Raw genomic sequence first — 6,282 nt, 5'->3', positions numbered from 1 at the left:
GTCAAACTCTTCACGCAGTATCGTATCTCCTATTTCATCTTCATCTACATCCTCTTCCATTTCCATAATATTGTCCCCAAGTACATCGCCCTTGTATAGACCCTCTATATACTCCTTCCACCTTTCTGCTTTCCCTTTTTTGCTTAGAACTGGGCTGCCATCTGAGTTCTTGATATTCATACACGTGGTTCTCTTCTCTCCAAAGGTCTCTTTAATTTTCCTGTAGGCAGTATCTATCTTACCCCTAGTGAGATAAGCCTCTACCTCCTTACATTTGTCCTCTAGCCATCCCTGCTTGACCATTTTGCACTTTCTGTCGATCTCATTTTTGAGATGTCTGTATTCCTTTTTGCCTGCTTCATTTACTGCATTTTTATATTTTCTCCTTTCATCAATTAAATTCAATATTTCTTCTGTTACCCAAGGATTTCTAGCAGCCCTCGTCTTTTTACCTACTTTATCCTCTGCTGCCTTCACTGCTACATCCCTCAGAGCTACCCATTCTTCTTCTACTGTATTTCTTTCCCCTATTCCTGTCAATTGTTCCCTTATGCTCTCTCTGAAACTCTGTACAACCTCTGGTTCTTTCAGTTTATCCAGGTCCCATCTCCTTAATTTCTCACATTTTTGCAGTTTCTTCAGTTTTAATCTACAGGTCATAACCAATAGATTGTGGTCAGAGTCCACATCTGCCCCTGGAAATGTCTTACAACTTAAAACCTGGTTCCTAAATCTCTGTCTTACCATTATATAATCTATCTGATACCTTTTAGTATCTCCAGGGTTCTTCCACGTATACAACCTTCTTTCATGATTCTTAAACCAAGTGTTAGTTATGATTAAGCTGTGCTCTGTGCAAAATTCTATCAGGCGGTTTCCTCTTTCATTTCTTTGCCCCAGTCCATATTCACCTACTATGTTTCCTTCTCTCCCTTTTCCTACACTCGAATTCCAGTCACCCATTACTATTAAATTTTCGTCTCCCTTCACTATCTGAATAATTTCTTTTATTTCATCGTACATTTCTTCAATTTCTTCGTCATCTGCAGAGCTAGTTGGCATATAAACTTGTACTACTGTAGTAGGTGTGGGCTTCGTATCTATCTTGGCCACAATAATGCGTTCACTATACTGTTTGTAGTAGCTTACCCGCATTCCTATTTTCCTATTCATTATTAAACCTACTCCTGCATTACCCCTATTTTATTTTGTGTTTATAACCCTGTAGTCACCTGACCAGAAGTCTTGTTCCTCCTGCCACCGTACTTCACTAATTCCCACTATATCTAACTTTAACCTATCCATTTCCCTTTTTAAATTTTCTAACCTACCTGCCCGATTAAGGGATCTGACATTCCACGCTCCGATCCATAGAACGCCAGTTTTCTTTCTCCTGATAATGACATCCTCCTGAGTAGTCCCCGCCCGGAGATCCGAATGGGGGACTATTTTACCTCCGGAATATTTTACCCAAGAGGATGCCATCATCATTTAATCATACAGTAAAGCTGCATGTCCTCGGGAAAAATTACGGCTGTAGTTTCCCCTTGCTTTCAGCCGTTCGCAGTACCAGCACAGCAAGGCTGTTTTGGTTAATGTTGCAAGGCCAGATCAGTCAATCATCCAGACTGTTGCCCCTGCAACTACTGAAAAGGCTGCTGCCCCTCTTCAGGAACCACACGTTTGTCTGGCCTCTCAACAGATACCCCTCCGTTGTGGTTGCACCTACGGTACGGCCATCTGTATCGCTGAGGCACGCAAGCCTCCCCACCAACGGCAAGGTCCATGGTTCATGGGGGGAGGGACAAACACTTACTAGACACTTAATCCTGCTATTATGGCAGCCATCTTGTGTTCTTAACCGTAGCAACAATGAAGATCTAATAATGCTAACAAATAAACTTTGCATGAAGAGATGATCAGAAATGAATTCTATCTACGTAAATAAGCAACTCTGCAAGGAAATAACAGCGATAGGATAAAATGAAGCAGTAAGAAAAGAAATTCCGGAAATCAGTTTTTTTTATACAAACGCGAGATTTTATGCGTAATGAAAACCGTACTTACATCAGTCGTTTCGCGCACTGCTGTTATTTTTCGAAATTTTTTTAAATACTTCCACGGTTTCGTGTAGTACTTCCTTTCCGGCTTCCCGATGTCCACCGGATGATGTCATGAAACAATAACAGAACAGATTAAAATTTTTTTATCAGGTCCCTGTTCGGGCGCCACATCTAGTATGATCAAAAAAATTATTAGGTTCAATATATTTCAATTCTTTCAATTTAAATCTGTGTTTCATACTAGAACGTCGTGTTCCCATTTTGGCACAGCTGTTAGATCGAAGTGGAACGTCAGTTCAGCTTGTGTTAAAATGTTTCTTTGACTGCGCAGTCGATGTATTAGCGTCCACGTTAGATGCGCATCTTTACAGTTACGTAGAATATATAAAACAAATGTCTTTCAAAGAATATGTCTTATCTCATAGGTTGATCATTTAATATACAGATAGGTGACTGCCTTTCGAAGGGTATTCACAGCTTTCATACTTCGGATATCCCAATAATATTCCAACTGCTAATATACGTTACATGTTAACGAATAATCTTAGGTCGATCTTTGTACCATGTATTCGAGATGTCTGTATTATTTTTAGTAAATTGTTCTATAGCGTCATAAGCACACATGGCACAACTGCTGATATAAGTTATTGTTGGAGTTACTAACATAGAAGATTTTTTTTGTTTTTTCACTAAACTAAACGTTATTTCCACTTAAAAACTCATTATTTGTCAAAACTGGTCTTTGTCTCATCTCAATATGAAGGTCATCCAAACGTTATAGTGACCCCCAAGATGGGGAGTCAACATTATCTTGCAGTATAACATATTTGCCATGCTTTGCTGATAATGCTGATATGCCATTTCACAGTGGAGACTACAAGACATTTCTCGCACCATACTTCATCATTTTACAGAAACCTATCGTAAATGGCGTTGACTTCATGGTACAATAAATAGTAAAATGCAGCATGGGGATGTGTAGGGTATTTTACGGAAGTTTGCGAGTAACACATTGAAGTATGCCACAAGTTATTATAATTTAGGTGGAGAGCAGTTAGTTATAATTTGGAGTAACTTGTTACGATTTGTTTTAACACGTTGAAGTATAAGGTATTTTCTTATATATTGGGCAATTTGGTACAACTTTGTAGTAATATAGCATAATTTTCTTACAATTTTGCTGTGGCAGAGCGGATTTTGTGCTAACATCTTACAATTTTGCTGTAATGACATAATTTTTGGAGCACTTTGTAACAACTTTGCTATAAATAAGGCGACGTAAGTGGCAATTTTTTATAGTTTTGCTGTAACATGGGGTAATCTATTGCAGATTTGGTGAAACGTAGTAATACATGAGGCAATTTGTTATAGTTGTCCATTAAGAGATACAGATGATTCCTTTGTTTGGGACTTACTAACACATTTAGGCGACTTTGATATTGGTTTTAGTTGGTAAGTTTTGGCAATAATGCACACAATTTAGCTGTGGGAATAAAATGTTTACTAGCATAGAAACATCAGCATATTCCCACTGACAAGTGCACTTTAACCTCTGAGTGAGGATCATGTTCCATGTGTGCTTTGTATTCTTCTTGGAAACAGTTCTACATGTTTTGATAAATAATATATACAACTGTTGCTTTCTTTAATCTGTGGTACAAAAGTCGGCATGAAGTCGTTGATAAACATGCATGTTGTATCACTGATGCCAACATATCAGCCAAAAGTACTGTGAAGAATAATACAGACAAATACACGTGGAAATATCGAATTTTAGGATTCATTGTGCCTTGCAAAAATGCTTCAGTGATCAAAATGTTCACGTTAAAAATTTTATTTATCCGTAAATACATCACCATTTCCTTTCATAATTTCGTTTCTTTACACGTCATAATACTGCAGTACAAAGTTACACTTTGGTACAACGCAAATACCTACTTTTAGCGATAAAGTGCATTAAAGGTCTTGTCATGAGACGGTAATCTTTCCCCTAAAATGATGCTTCATCAGCTTGGTTTTTGCCCACAGTCTCTTGTATAGCTAACAAAAGCTATGAGGTGCGAGCTTATCAAGTTACTTTAGTACATCACGTGTTATATCACAGTTATAGATGTAGATATATTATGAATGTTTCAGTTAATTTGAGAATATGCGTTTAGGGTTTTAGGCCTCAGGTGGGAGTTACACGATCTTATCCTTTGGACATGTTAGGTGTTTGCATATTGTACTGGGAACATGATAAAACTTCCTTTGTATAGTAAGATGATATGTAGTGCAAGTGATACAAGCATTAGATATCTCGTCACAAAGTATCATTCCTGTTGTAGCGTGTCTACTTAAGTGCCATAAAAGTATAACATTGATAGTTAAACACGTTACCGCATGTACGTTAAAGTTCTAATGTAATAGAAACAGTATTAGCGTTCAGTAACATCGATTATATTTAAGCATAAAGCTTCCATCCCTCCCCCTCTATAAAAGTGCTTAACAATATGTCAGGTGATGATGAACATTCGATCTTTGTACAGAGAGTTCATTGCCTCAGATAGATCTAAAATAGCAATGCCAATATCGTTTCGTAATTTGTTAATTACCAAAGACAATTAGGAGATGTATACAATAACAAATTTTGCTATTTAATCAGCTATAGTGAAATATGCATTTCGATTGATTCAAATGGTTCAAATGGCTCTGAGAACTATGGGACTTAACTTCTGTGGTCATCAGTCCCCTAGAACTTAGAACTGCTTAAACCTAACTAACCTAAGGACATCACACACATCCATGCCCGAGGCAGGATTCTAACCTGCGACCGTAGCAGTCGCGCGGTTCCGGACTGCGCTCCTAGAACCGCTAGACCACCGCGGCCGGCCATTTCGATTGTTAATAAATATATTTTAGACACTGAAGTACTGTAAGGTACACCAATATTATCAATATCTTAACACAGTCCATTAAAAAATAAAGGTAACACTTAATTTGGAGAATTGTTGGCTATTAGAAGGTACAAAGAACAAGGAGAGCGACGGCAGTTTCGTTTCAAAGGCAAGTTTAATACTGTACTCTGACTGGCTGTTTCAGTTTTCATGGCTGGTAAATTACTTGCGTGAGACTGGAGCGCTGAGGCATTATGAAATGACAGAAGTAGGCACGGCGTAGGCAGGGACATGGCTTCCACCTGCCACAGTCGGAGTCTCTACCTACCGTCTTCGGAGGAAGGAATGGTGTGCACACTTGACCCTCAAACCCCTTACATTCCTACTGATGAAGAGTGCAGGTGGGGCGTACACAGTTAACCTCATTCTAATTTTAAACGATTAGCAAGGCGAGATCAGCACAGTTGCTATACTCAACGAATAAATAAGATCTAGCAGAACCATAATATCTCGATACATCAGTCTGTATAGAACTCCAACTCAATTCTGTATATCGGCAGTAGTGAGTTTGTATACAGTGGATAAAAGTCACCATTTGGCCATGACCATGGAAGGAGGATGTTCATTTAATCAAAACATTAACTAACCCAATCATTTGTGTTCTGTATAAGATGATAGTTACAATATTACATGAATGCTGACAGACTATCATATGTACCGTTACATTACTGCGGCTTTTGCTTGTATTTGCATTCTAAAAGTGCTACTTCATTTTTAATTGTATCAGTAGGACTCTATTTTCAATAACTTTACCTATCGAGTGTACCAGTAGACTCTTGAGGAAGTAGATAACAGGTTTAGTTATTAATTAATGCACATACCCCATTTTCCATTATGTGACCGCATTTTATTACCATGTAGATAGCGTGCAGTGAGTCAAGAGCATGAATGTTTGCTAATGCATCCATAAATGCATGTGTAATGTCAAGTTGCTAACTACCTAGGTTTCTGGGAAAATTGCAAACAAAATAGGTATGATGTAGATATAGTAGTATGAAATGTGTTGTGCCATGGTTGGTGATGGAAATGATTCAATTTATTCTACCGTGGAACAGAAAGTAGATGCTGCCTCATCTGTATGCCACGATGGGCACAGTATCTTCGTCTTTTAAGTGAACGGTCGCTCCGTCAGAGCGCCACGTTCAGGTTGCTGTCTAAGGTACGAGAATGAGTTATTTACAAAAGTAACTTCAAAAATGGTTCAAATGGCTAGGAGCACTATGGGACTCAACATCTTAGGTCATCATTCCCCTGGAACTAAGAACTACTTAAACCTAACTAAC

This window comes from Schistocerca gregaria, chromosome 6 (genome assembly GCF_023897955.1).
Source record: "Schistocerca gregaria isolate iqSchGreg1 chromosome 6, iqSchGreg1.2, whole genome shotgun sequence".
NCBI lineage: Eukaryota > Metazoa > Arthropoda > Insecta > Orthoptera > Acrididae > Schistocerca > Schistocerca gregaria.
This window is presented reverse-complemented; position numbering follows the sequence as displayed.